At 36.7% G+C, this 14,733-nt stretch overlaps 2 protein-coding genes across 2 annotated transcripts in view; one reads left to right on the forward strand and one right to left on the reverse strand.

The window, feature by feature from the left end:
* tank (TRAF family member-associated NFKB activator) overlaps positions 1-2,889 on the reverse strand; it is a 43,651-nt gene extending 40,762 nt beyond the window's left edge. Inside the window, 1 exon segment of the mRNA NM_001076600.1 lies at positions 2,772-2,889. The gene's annotated coding sequence lies outside the window, so the exon portion shown is untranslated.
* The window catches only part of rbms1b (RNA binding motif, single stranded interacting protein 1b), a 447,127-nt gene that overhangs the window by 224,192 nt on the left and 208,202 nt on the right, over positions 1-14,733 (forward strand). The window lies entirely within an intron of this gene.

Below are 14,733 nucleotides of genomic sequence, written 5' to 3' on the forward strand. Positions count from 1 at the left end.
GACAGTTTACCATGCTCTGACATTTAAGTAGAAATCCCAGTTCAACTTTCAGGTTATGTCATTTCTACAGTGACTTTGTTTCCTTAGTAGTCCACAGATGACAAAAATGATGATGTTGTCATTTTAGTAAGGAGAAAATAGCTCATAATGTGTCAGAAAGCAACATCAAAAAGATAGCCACTTGTTAAAAATAGTGTTGTAGATACAGACTTTGTGACATTCAAATCTACAAAACATCATTGCAGTAACAAATTGAGGTAAAGTTAGTTTTATATTCACACATTGGGAATTTCACCTTAATAATATTAATATGAGAAATGTATTGTTTGCCAATTCTAATTAGATAAATCATATTAGCAGCCAATGACTATCAAAGTAAGCCCAAAATCAATTAAATAGTGCTAATGTTGTTTTAAAGTCATACTTGTATGCTATTTCAGACCCAATATTCAAAGTAATGTGGTAAACAATATAGGGAGCATGTCCCAAATTATCCCTGTTCAAAATGTGCCAATGTAAAGCCAACTTTACCTCAATCTCTTGTCTATTGTGTTCACTTGGTAGTCAAAAGATGCAGAATGATGATGTTGTCATTTTATAATGGAGGAAAGCGCTCATAATGTGTCAGAAAGCAACTTATAAAACATAATTTGAGTAAAAATGGTGATGTAGATGCAGACCTTGTGACATTCAAGTCTACAAAACATCATTACCACAACAAATTGAGGTAAAGTTAGTTTTATATTCGCACACCAGGACCTTCTCCCTAATAATATAACTTTAGAAAAGTATTGTTTGCAAAATCTCAACTGAAAAATTAAATTAGAAGCCAAAGAATAACTATCAAAGTAAGCCCACAATCAATTAAATAGTGCTAATGTTGTTTTAAAGTCATACTTGTATGCTATTTCAGACCCAATATTCAAAGTAATGTGGTAAACAATATAGGGAGCATGTCCCAAATTATCCCTGTTAAAAATGTGCCAATGTAAAGCCAACTTTACCTCAATCTCTTGTCTATTGTGTTCACTTGGTAGTCAACAGACGACAAAAATTAAGTTGTCATTTTATAATGGAGGAAAGCGCTCATAATGTGTCAGAAAGCAACTTATAAAACCTAATTTGAGTAAAAATGGTGATGTAGATGCAGACCTTGTGACATTCAAGTCTACAAAACATCATTACCACAACAAATTGAGGTAAAGTTAGTTTTATATTTGCACACTAGGACCTTCTCCCTAATAATATAACTTTAGAAAAGCTTTTTGTGCAAAATCTGAACAGAAAAATTTAATTAGCAGCCAAAGAATAACTGTTAAAGTAAGCCCACAATCAATTAAATAGTGCTAATGTTGTTTTAAAGTCATACTAACATGCTATTTCAGACCCAATATTCAAAGTAATGTGGTAAACAGTATACGAAGTGTGTCCTAAATTATCCCTGTTCAAAATGTGCCAATGTAAAGCCAACTTTACCTCAATATCGTCTATTGTGTTCACTTGGTAGTCAACAGATGCAGAATGATGATGTTGTCATTTTAGCATGGAGGAAAGCACTCATAATGTGTCAGAAAGCAACTTATAAAACATAATTTGAGTAAAAATGGTGATGTAGATGCAGACCTTGTGACATTCAGCCAACAAAACATCATTACAACAACAAATTGAGGTAAAGTTAGTTTTATATTCGCACACTAGGACCTTCTCTTTAATAATATAACTTTAGAAAAGTATTGTTTGCAAAATCTGAACAGAAAAATTTAATTAGCAGACAAAGAATAACTATCAAAGTAAGCCCACAATCAATTAAATAGTGCTAATGTTGTTTTAAAGTCATACTTGCATGCTGTTTCAGACCCAATATTCAAAGTAATGTGGTAAACAATATAGGGAGCATGTCACAAATTATCCCTGTTCAAAATGTGCCAATGTAAAGCCAACTTTACCTCAATCTCTTGTCTATTGTGTTCACTTGGTAGTCAACAGATGACAAAAATTAAGTTGTTGTCATTTTATAATGGAGGAAAGCACTCATAATGTGTCAGAAAGCAACTTATAAAACCTAATTTGAGTAAAAATGGTGATGTAGATGCAGACCTTGTGACATTCAAGTCTACAAAACATCATTACCACAACAAATTGAGGTGAAGTTAGTTTTATATTCCCTTATTCAGACTTTCTTCTTAATAATACACCTTGAGAAAAGTTAGTAGCCTACAACATTGTTTACAGTCAATTAAACAGTGCTAATGTTGTTTTAAAGTCTTACTTACATGCTATTTTTGAACCAATATTCAAAGTAGTGTGCTAAACATTATAGGGAGCGAGTCACAAGTTATCCCTGTTCAAAAATGAACGAATGTGCCATTGTAAAACCAACTTTACCTCACTATCTTGTCTATTGTGTTCACTTGGTAGTCATCAGATGACAAAAATGATTTTAGTATGGAGGAAAGAGCTCATAATGTGTCACAAAGCAACTTACAAAACATTATTTGTGTAACAACCCGTTAAAAATAGTGATGTAGATGCAGACCTTGTGACATTTAAGCCCGTAAAACATCATTACTACAACAAACCGAGTCTCAAAAAGTTGACCAAACAGAGGCTGAAGCTTTAAAATGTTAATAACACAACATAAAGTAACCAAAACGAAAATCTGAGGCGTTTTCGACCAAACTAAAAGCAAAAGCGAGCCGTCAAACATCATCACAACTGAACACAGTGAATGAAGTAAGTGCACTCAATAGTGTGCAGCACTGGCGTCTTACCTTCACTCCGAAACAGCCCCAACACACAAACCTAAGCGCAGTTTGGACATCGCTGCACGTATTTTTACACTTGTACCGGGAGGAAATGAACTATTTTGTACAAATGAACATTTTGTGTGTTTTACAATGAGCTGGAACTTCCCTTTGGGGGAATCCCCTTTGACTTCCGTCTTACGCGGCTCAGCCAATCAGCGGCGTGTGTGTGTGTATGTGTGTGCGTGCTTTGGGTCTGTTATAAATATCACTGTGCTTGTGGATCCAGTCTAAGCTGCATCAAACACACAATACAATCTTCACATGCAGTTTTGTTACTGGTTTGGCTACACAAACGCACAATTTTGCAATTGAGCATTTAAATTAATATTTTAATGCATAATTTTTTTTTGGTTTTAGGCAAGTATGCTTATATAGCACATTTCATACACAGTGGTAATTCAAAGTACTTTACATAAACAAGAATAAAAGCGACAAGTATTAAAAAAATAAAAACAAAGCATAAAAAATGATTAAAAACAGATTAAAATGTGTAAAAAAAAGTAAAAAAATAAAAAACAGGTTATTAAAGAAGGAAAAATTAAAGTATTACTTCCATACAGTAATCCACCCTGATAAAAGCATGAATGAGTTTTCTAAGTCCTCACTGGAAACAAAGCATGCAATGTAGGCCTACTTTATTTCTTTTTTTCTTTCTTTCTTTGAAATTGAGGTAGAAAATTTAGTCCATTGCGATGCAGTGGCGCAGTAGGTAGTGCTGTCACCTCACAGCAAGAAGGTCGCCGGGTCGCTGGTTCTAGCCTCAGCTCAGTTGGTGTTTCTGTGTGAAGTTTGCATGTTCTCCCTGTGTTTGTGTGGGTTTCCCCCACAGTCCAAAGACATTTTGATAGAAATTTGTGTAGGCTAAATTGTCCGCAGTGTATGAGTGTTTGTGTGTGTGGATGTTTCCCAAAGATGGGTTGTGGCTGGAAGGGCATCCGCTGCATAAAAACGTGCTGGATAAGTTGGCGGTTCATTCCGCCATGGCGACCCCGGATTAATAAAGGGACTAAGCCAACAAGAAAACAAATGAAAGAATGAATGAATGAATGAATGTATGAATTGAGGCCATATGTGCACTAAACAAATGTAATTTAATGCCAAATACTCATAGACACAAAATATGCGGTATTTCTCTAAAAGGATAGTGGTTTTTATCAAAGTTATTATCCAAATCTTATTTAAGCCTATGCTAGTCTTTGTATATCCACATTTGCATTGCTATATTAACAAAAAAGCACATTGTAATGTAAAAGTTTACATAAATGTAAGCAATTTTATGTTGTTTAAAATATTTGTTTACATATATTCATTAATTTTCCTTTAGCTTAGTTCCTTTATTCATCAGGGGTCACCACAACAGAATGAACCACCAACTTATCCAGCATTTGTTTTTAACGGCGAGGCAGTGGCGCAGTATGTAGTGCTGGCGCCTCACAGCAAGAAGGTCGCTGGTTCGAACCTCGGCTCAGTTGGCGTTTCTGTGTGGAGTTTGCATGTTCTCCCTGCTTACGCGTGGGTTTCCTCTGGGTGCTCTGGTTTCCCCCACAGTCCAAAGACATGCGGCACAGGTGAATTGGGTAGGCTAAATTGTCCGTAGTGTGTGTGGATGTTTCCGAGAAATGGGTTGTGTCTAGAAGGGCATCCACTGTGTAAAAACTTGCTGGATAAGTTGGCGGTTCATTCCGCTGTGGTGATCCCGGATTAATAAAGGGACTAAGCCGACAAGAAAATGAAAGAATGAATGTTTTACACAGTGGATGCCAACACGGGTCGAACATGTAAACTGTACACAGAAATGCCAACTGGCCCAGCCGAGGCTCGACTCAGCAACCTTCTTGCTGTGAGGCAACAGCGCTACCCACTGCGCCACCGCGCCACCCCTTATAATTATACAATTTTACATAAATTTAAGCAGTTTTGTTTTGTGAATATTTTATGCTAAATATAGGTAATTATTTAAAATATTTGCGTTTATATATATATATATATATATATATATATATATATATATATATATATATATATATATATATATATATATATCATTCATTCATTCATTGTCTTGTCGGCTTAGTCCCTTTATTAATTCGGGGTTGCCACAGTGGAATGAACCGGCAACTTATCCAGCACGTTTTTACACACCGGATGCCCTTCCAGCCACAACCCATCGCTGGAAATATATATATATATATATCAATTGAATGCTGCTATATAAATCTGCAAATATGGTTTTATAATATTCTATCAATATGAATTAGAATATAAAACATTTATGTTGTTTTGTAAGGGGCAGTTTCTGCTAACAATTTCAGGGCAAGACAGAGATGAGTCACTGTTACCAGAGGTAGAGGGAGAAATTGAGGTTGAGGCAGAGGAAAGTCAGGAACTTTTTTGTGTGTTTTTTTATTTTATGATGGTATAATGTTAGGGAAGTACAACTGTTCTGACCTACAATGGACAAAAAAATACACCTAAAGAGTGATGATTTATTTTATTTTTTTAATAATAATAATAAAATCAAGAGATGAATTTATACTTATTTTTTTTAAGGAAACCAGTGCAATTATTAGGCTTAATTTGAGAAACCAATTTAGCTCATAAAATGTTAGGAGTAATTCATTAAATTAATCAAAACCACATTATTTCATTTACCAGAAACAAAAATATAACATTACAGTGAATTCATTTTGTGTGTGTGTGTGTGTGTGTGTGTGTGTGTGTGTGTGTGTGTGTGTGTGTGTGTGTGTGTGTGTGTGTGTGTGTGTGTGTGTGTGTGTGTGTGTGTGTGTGTGTTAAGTTAACTCAACCCATTTGAGGAAACCGATTGATACAAACTATTTGAGTAAACAAACTAATCTATACGAGTACTGTGAACTTACTCCATTTAAGTTGAAGTAATGGGGTATTTATTTAACTCATTACCTTCAACACTGAGTTCAAAACTCTTATGAGTAGAATTAACTTTCAGTCGATTTTGAGTTCACTACACTCATTTCATTGATAAAGTTGACTGATGGGTTTTACAGTGTAGCATTTGTTCAGGCGAGATGGGCAGTTCATTGAGTCCAAAGTGAAAGTGCTGTTGATTGAGTTCATGAGGGGATTTTCAACTGACTAGCATTTCACTTCGGCCTAATGAATGATGATGAAATATACTACCCATCAGATTTTGCTACCAGTGTAAATTTTAATGTGTAGTAGTGGGATATATAAAGTTGTAATGTCGCCATAACCTGCCTAATTTCTAACCCCAGCCCCACACCCATTCAAATACAGTGTTGGTAGCATAATCTGACGGGTAGGATAAAATGTCAGCCTATTACAGGGTGTAAAATGTCCATTAAAATGACCTCTAGATGGCGGTGCTGCACATGTATGCATTACTGCGGTCTACTATGGACACCTAAAACTGGAGGGGAAAAAAGCATAAAAAAAGAATAATATTTATTATAATTGTTTTTTTAGATTAAAAAAAAAATTATATATATATATATATATATATATATATATATATATATATATATATATATATATATATATATATATATATAAGAGATAATTATATATAAGACATCATTTTAAAACAAACATACATATATATATATATATATATATATATATATATATATATATATATATATATATATAATATATCTATATATCTTTTTTATTTAATATCAATTAAAACAATAAATATAATATATAATATATAAATACAATAAATAAAAGAATAAATATAATATATATATATATATATATATATATATATATATATATATATATATATATATATATATATATATATATATATATATATATATATATATTTATATTATAATATAATATATTTTAATATAAAAAATAAATAGATTTAATTAGCTACCCTGGAAAAATTTCTCTTTTTTTTTTGTTTAATTTAGCGTACTAAAATATCTAATAAATACAATAATTATTAAATAAAAACAAAAACCTGAAAGTATTTTCTGGGCCAGAGAAATTTTACCATGTGGGTATATGTATATCCAACATAGCAAAATATCTCTGGTCCAGCTCTGGCCCACACAATCAGCTTTTGCTTGGCCCACAAGCCGCAGTGATCTACGGTACATGACTGGACCAAGCCAAACATGGACGATTCCTGGGTTAAGTCTCAGCCATGGTAATAATAATCCATAACTGAGCCTGATCCAATGATCCAATCCAATTTTCTACAACTGTAGGGTTTATTATACTACAATACACCACAGTTTACTATAGTAAAAATTAAAGTATACTACAGTATTTATTACAGTTTATTGGTTCACTATAATTATTCCGACTCTTAAAGTATGCTGTAGTATTAGCAGAGAGTTGTAAATACTACAATATATGCAGTATAACACTCTTTACTGTAGAATATTTCAAAAACACTATAGTATTTACTATAAATGAGAGTTTTGTTTTTTATTTGGCTTTGCAAATTAAATAAATTGCGATTAGACTTATGCTATTTAAAACAGGCTCACTTTAGGTTTTGCTAACTGTGATGACCCTGAAATATTGTGAACAAAAAAAGCCAAATATATAGCTTAATGCTTAAGTGCACTGTGCAGGGATTGTAATCAACGAGTTATTAAAAGTGTCCCAGTCATGCATTTAGCACAGTTCAAATATTTCCAGCACGTCACCGGTCATGCAACATCCGTCTGCGTCTCTGCATTCCCTGCATTCTTCAGATGAGACTCTTTCACCACAGAGCATGAACTTAAAGGACACTGAAGACGCCTGTGCATGCATTAATGTATGACTTTACACGTATCAGACGCAGGTGGAGGGATCTGCTGTCAACAGATGGATAAAAAGACTTGTTTTGCTGCCTAGTGCATGACAGGCTTCTGTTGCTTTGTTTATGCCCTGCTTTTTTGGCAGTTGCATATTAATTGGCTTTTCAGGTTTATTTCCCGTGTCTGCTCTCTCTCTCTCCGGGGCCAGATGCACCGCCTGAGGCAACTGTTTAGACAAGTGTTTGCCATGCAAGTACTTACAACCTGGTAAATAATTCAAGATTCATTTTGCATGTTCAGAAAGAGTTACAGCTCTGTGATGGCGTTTTTGCAAGAGAAAATGAGAGGGAGTCTTTTTTTTTCTTTTTTTTTGAAGCTGTGGATTTAAGTGCACGTCCATGATAATTCATCATTGAAAGTCATCTTTTTTGTCATCTAAAACTAAAGCTGTGTTTATAAAACAGCCATTTTTTTTTACTTGTTCACACCAAGTATGAAGTATATACACTCACCGGCCACTTTATTAGGTACACCTGTGCAACTTCTTGTTAACATAAATTTCTAATCAGCCAATCACATGGCAGCAACTCAATGCATTTAGGCATGTAGACATGGACAAGAACATCTACTGCAGTTCAAACCGAGCATCAGAATGGGGAGGAAAGGTGATTTAAGTAACTTTGAACGTGGCATGGTTGTTGGTGCCAGACGGATGGGCTACAGCAGCAGAAGACCACACCGGGTGCCACTCCTGTCAGCTAAGAACAGGAAAATGAGGCTACAATTCACACAGGCTCACCAAAACTGGACAATAGAAGATTAGAGAAACGTTGCCTGCTCTGATGAGTCTCCATTTCTGCTGCCACATTCGGATAGTAGGGTCAGAATTTGGCGTCAACAACGTAAAAGCATGGATCCTTGTATGGATCCTGCCTTGTATCAGTGGTTCAGGCTGGTGGTGGTGGTGTAATGGTGTGGGGGATATTTTCTTGGCACACTTTGGGCTCATTTGAACCAAATGAGCATCTTGTCAACACCACAGCCTACCTGAGTATTGTTGCTGACCATGTCCATCCCTTTATGACCACAGTGTACACATCTTCTGATGGCTACTTCCAGCAGGATAACGCTCCATGTCATAAAGCGTGAATCATCTCAGACTGGTTTATTAAACATGGCAATGAGTTCAATGTACTCAAATGGCCTACAGTCACCAGATCTCAATCCAATAGAGCATCTTTGGGATGCAGTGGAACGGGAGATTTGCATCATGGATGTACAGTCGACAAATCTGCAGCAACTGTGTGATGCTATCATGTCAATATGGACCAAAATCTCTAAGGAATATTTCCAGTAGCTTGTTGAATCTACGGCACGAAGGACTAAGGCACTTCTAAAGGAAAAGGAGGGTAGTAGTAAGGTGTTCCTAATAAAGTGGACGGTGAGTGTAGCTATAAAGGATCATTTGTAGTTTTAAACACTATAGTTTAAAAATATATATATATATATATATATCCATTCTAGTTCTTGAATCCATTCTAGTTCTCTAGAACAGTGTTTCTCAACCACATTCCTGGAGCACCACCAACACTGCATGTTTTGGAGGTCTCCTTTGTCTGTCACACCCATTACAGGTCTTTCAGTCACTGCTAATAAGCTGATGATTTGTACCAGGTGTGTTTGGTTTAGGAGACATGGAAAATGCGTAGAGCTGCCCCCATAGCAAAATTTCTCTGGCCCAGATCTGGCCCACACCATCAGCGTTTGCTTGGCCCACATGCCGCAGTGAATTACGGTACATGACTGGACCAATTCTGGCTTCCATAGAAGCAGCAAACATGGACCTTATGTGGGCCAAGTCTCAGTCAAGTTAATAACCCATAACTGGGCCTGAACTGGGCCGATATGTTGGTGTGTTACGACTGCAATGTTTTTTATAAACCCATGAAGCATTCAGCTGTATAGCTGTGCTTTTTCTTGAAGCGACCTGATTGATAGAATTTTTTCTTTGCTCAAAAAGAATATAAATGTATTTTAAAAGTGGGTCAAGCTAGGCCAAACTTATGTGGCCCACATGTACATTTAAACATCTGGGCCAAATACTACATTTGAGATCTGGCCCAAGTATTGAGTGCCGCCAGTAAGACGGTGCCACCTCAGCCAAACCTGGGCCATGTTTGGCCCATATGTTGCATGCCAGTGCCAGACGAATGCCTGCTGTGCCAGCTTTATGCCAAATCTGGGCCAGAATTCTTTGCTATCTGGGTGGTGGTCCTCCAGTAACATGGTTGAGAAAATTTGCTTGATTCCATTCTAGCTTTCGATTGGGCTAGTTTTGACTGCCATTAAGCTATTTTCAACTGGCGATTAAGCTAGTTTCGGGCTATTATTGACTGGCCGTGAGCTGAGTTTGGGGAAGTTTTAACTGTCATTGGGCCAGTTTTGACTGCCAGTGGGCTAGGTTTGATTGACATTGGGCTAGTTCTGGGCGAGTTTTTGAAGGGCATTGAGCTTGGGTTGGTGCTAGTTTTGACTGGCAAATGGCCTGAGTATGAGTTAGTTTTAACTAGTGTTGAGCTATTGTTTTGGGGTAGTTTTGACTGCAATTGGGCTAGTTTTTGCTGGCTTTGGACTAGCTTTGGGCTAGTTTTGACCAGCAATTGGGCTAGTTTTGACTGGCGATTAGGCTAGTGTTGACTGCCATTTGGCTAGGTTTGACTGGCATTGGGCTAGTTTTAACTGGTGACTGGGCTAGTTTTGACTGCAACTTGGCTAGTTTTGTTCTAATTTTGATTGTCATTGGTTTAGATTTGACTTTGGGCTAGTTTTGACTGCTGATTGGGCTAGTTTTGATTGCAATTGGGCTAGTTTGACTGCCACTTGGCTAGTTCTGGGCTAGTTTGACTGGCATTGGGCTAGTTTTAACTGCTGATTGGACTAGTTTTGACTGCCGATTGGGCTAGTTTTGGCTAGCACTAGGCTAGTTTTGACTGGTGATTGGGCTAGTTTTGATTGCAATTGTGCTAGATTGACTGCCACTTGGCTAGTTCTTGGCTAGTTTTGACTGGCATTGGGCTAGTTTTAACTGCTGATTGGACTAGTTTTGACTGCCGATTGGGCTAGTTTTGGCTAGCACTAGGCTAGTTTTGACTGGTGATTGGGCTAGTTTTGATTGCTATTGGGCTAGTTTGACTGCCACTTGGCTAGTTCTGGGCTAGTATGACTGGCATTGGGCTAGTTTTGACTTGCAATGGGAGTGGTTTGGGACTAGATTTGACTGGCAATGGGCTAGTTTTGCTCGACATTGGTATAGTTTCAACTGGCATTGGGCTAGTTTTAGACTAGTTTTATCTGATATTGGGATAGTTTTGCTTGACATTGGGCAAGTTTTTGTACTGGCATTAGACTAGTTTTGACTGCCATTGGGCTTGTTTTGGCTGGAAATTGTACTAGTTTAGAGCTAGTTTTGACTGCAATTGGGCTAGTTTTAGGCAATTTATTATTGCCATTGGGATAGTTTTGACTGGCATTGGGCTAGTGTTGACTGGCATTGTGCTAGTTTTGTTGCGAACACCTGGCAACCCTGGTCAGAGTTTTGACTTACAACAGAGAACATATATAAAATCACTCATATTGTTTTCCAGAGATGTTAAAATGCCTTAAGGGTTTACAACAACACAAGGATGACTAAATGATGCCAAAACTTTCGTTTAGGAATGAACAAGCTCTTTAAATCATAAAACAACCACAATAGAAAGTCCAACATGAGCAGATTTTTCAGCAATGTGTGCCGAAGATGAAGAATGTGCTCCACCTCTGAGCTCATGAGACGCCGCCTCAAGACCAAACGTTTAAACAACACACACTCCACACATGCCAGACATTCCTGACTCACACTGACATCTCCTGAAGATCTGCTCTGACTGACAGCAAGTCACATTCAATCATGCCTTTCCCCTCGACACCCGCATGTGCTTCTCAGTTTCTGCGAATTCAGCCCATGTGGAGGCTGAATGCTATAAATGCGCATGGGATTTTTATTTTTAACAAACAGAGACTTCAGTAATTGGGCTGCACTGTAAAAAAAAAATAACAACATTTGCCTATCTCAGACCCACAAGTAACTGGTCCTTGCTAGAAATCAGGGTTCTTGCACATCACATATTTGCATACACATACGTACTTTACATTATATCAGATGTTATTTGTTATAGTATAGTATTGTATTGTATTGTATTATGTACTGTATTATAGTATTGAATTATGTACAGTATAGTAATTAATTACTAAAATCGATCATCTTTAATAATAAATTTATATTTATTGCATTGTTCACTCATGAAGTTGTAAAGTTTTAGACTAGTTTTCACTTCCATTGGGATAGTTTTGGACCAGTATTGACTGGCATTAGGCTGAATTTGGGTTAGTTTTGACAGGCATTAAGCTATTTTTGGTTAGTTTGGACAGCTATTGGGCTAGGTTTGGCTGGTTTTGGATTTGGGCTAGTTTTGACCAGAAATTGGACTAGTTTTGACTGGCGATTGGGCTAGTTTTGACTGCCAATTGGCTTAGTGCGACTGGCATTGGGGTAGTTTTGACTAGAGATTAGGCTTTTGTTGACTGCAATTGGGCTAATTTTGACTGTCACTGGGCTAGATTTGGGCTAGTTTTGACTGCCGATTGAGGTAGTTTGGGCTGGTATTCGGCTAGTTTTCACTGACTTTGGGCTAGATTTGACTGGTGATTTAACTAGTTTTGACTGCCATTGGGCTAGTACTGACTGGCGATTGATCTAGTTTTGGGCTAATTTAGACCGACAAATGGCCTGAATTTGGGTTATTTTTTATTGCCATTACGCTATTTTTTGGGTAGTTTGGACAGCCATTGGGCTAGTTTTGACTGGATATTGGACTACTTTGACTGGCGATTAGGCTAGTTTTGATGCCAAATGGCTTAGTGTGACTGGCACTGGCATATAGTGATAAGCCTAGTTTTGACTGCAACTGGGCTAATTTTGGGCTAGTTGACTGGCAATTGGGCTGGTTTTGACTGGGGATTGAGCTAGTTTTGGCTGGCATTAGGCTAGTTTTGAGTGACTTTGGGCTAGTATTGACTGTCGATTAGCCTAGTTTTGGGCTAGTTTTGACTGGCATTAAGCTTTCTTTAGGCTAGTTTTGACTGCCATTGGGCTAGGATCATCTGGATGTGGACTAATTTTGGGCTAGTTTTGACTGGCGATTAGGCTAGATTTGACTGCCAATTGGCTAGGTGTGACTGGCATTGTGCTAGTTTTGCCTGGTGATTAGGCTAGTTTTGTCTGCACCTGGGCTAGTTTTGGGCTAGTTCTGACTGGCATTGGGCTAGATTTGACTGAAATTAGGCTAGTTTTGACTGGCGATTAAGCTAGTTTTGCGTTTGTTTTAACTGCCAAATGGGCTAGTTTGACTACATTTGAATTAGTTATGACTGGCATTGGGCTAGTTTTAGATTAGCTTTGTCTGATATTGGGCTATTTTTAACTGATGATTACACTAGTTTTAACTGCCATTTGGCTAGTTTTGACTGACAATTGAGCTACGTTTGACTTTTAGTAGGGCTAGATTGGGTATAAATTTGACTGCCGTTGGGCTAGTTTTGTCCTAGTTTTGACTGACATTGGGCTAGTTTTCACTGACGATTAAGCTAGTTTGAACTGCCTATTGGCTAGTTTTGACTGGCGAGTGGTCTAGTTCTGACTGGCATTGGGCTAGTCTTGGGCTTTTAGTGTTAAACTGCTTTTAATCTCTTCAGGGTGAGTACATTTTCATTTTTGTGTGAACATTTTTTGTGTGAACTCTCATTTTACTTTTTTGCATTAAGTAAAATGTGACCTAGATATGCACCTGAATGTGAAAACACACTTCAGAGGCTTGTTTTTATTAGAGATGTGTTTTATTGCCAATTTAGCGCAGCCAAGCACTGGCCTTTCTCCTGCTGCCAAATGCTTGATCTGAACCCACTGAACCCGCAGTCTGGAGCGGTTTAACCTGAGCATGCTGATCCTGTTTTATGATGGGTTATGATTGACTAACATTTATATTTATATACATATTTGTATTCCTTAATTGTACAGTTATAAATGTCAACAACAAGCAACAATTATTCGGCTATTTCCTTTTCAAATATTTCCCAAACGGTGATTAACAGAGTAAGAAAACATTCACAGTATTTCCTATAATATTTTTTTCTTCTGGAGAAAGTCTTATTTGTTTTATTTCGGCTAAATTGAAACCAATTCTTAATTTTTTAAAACCATTTTAAGGTCAATATTATTAGCCCCTTAAGTTATATTTTTTAATTGTCTGCAGAACAAACCACTGTTATACAATTACTTGCCTAATTACCTTAACTTTAACCTAATTAACCTAGTAAAGCCTTTAAATGTCACTTTAAGCTGAATACTAGTATCTTGAAATATATCTAGTAAAATATTATTTACTGTCATCATGGCAAAGTTAACATAAATTAGTTATTAGAAATTAGTTATTAAAACTATTATGTTTAGAAATGTGTTGAAAACAATCTTCTTTATGTTAAACAGAATTTGGAGGGACATATACATAATTTTGACTTCTAAATTCTGACTGAAAATGTCGTTGTTTTCTGTATTTTCCTCGTTTAAGCGTCTTTCTGTCTTCTTGTGTTAATATGTATGTATTTAAATATTCATCGCATCTGGAAACAGATGAATCACCATTTTAAGATAAAGTCACTTTCTCTTCTAACTCCTATTGCTAAGAATCCGTAATTAATTCCGTCTACATTATGCAAAGCAAAATCCTCTGAGTATAATTTACTCAGTTTAGATAGTATTTGGTCCCTCTCTAAATTGAGTTACTTAAGTTAATGAGACAAGGATTAAGCTGTGTGATGATTGAGCACTGATGATGAACACCTGCTGTTTTAAGCAGAAACACAAAACTACAACTGACTTTAGTCACAGCCTTAGATGAAACCAGCTGAAATATAACACATTGAATCTCTCAAAATCTCAGCAGAGGATCATTAAGCAACTCCACAAACAGCAGCCTTACTTTTCACCAACTTGCTTGCCCTTATTATAAAGAGGGACCAAATACTCTCTGAACTGAGTTAATTTTAGTCAGAGGATTTTGCTGTGTGGG

This window comes from Danio rerio, chromosome 9 (genome assembly GCF_049306965.1).
Source record: "Danio rerio strain Tuebingen ecotype United States chromosome 9, GRCz12tu, whole genome shotgun sequence".
Taxonomy (NCBI): Eukaryota; Metazoa; Chordata; class Actinopteri; order Cypriniformes; family Danionidae; genus Danio; species Danio rerio.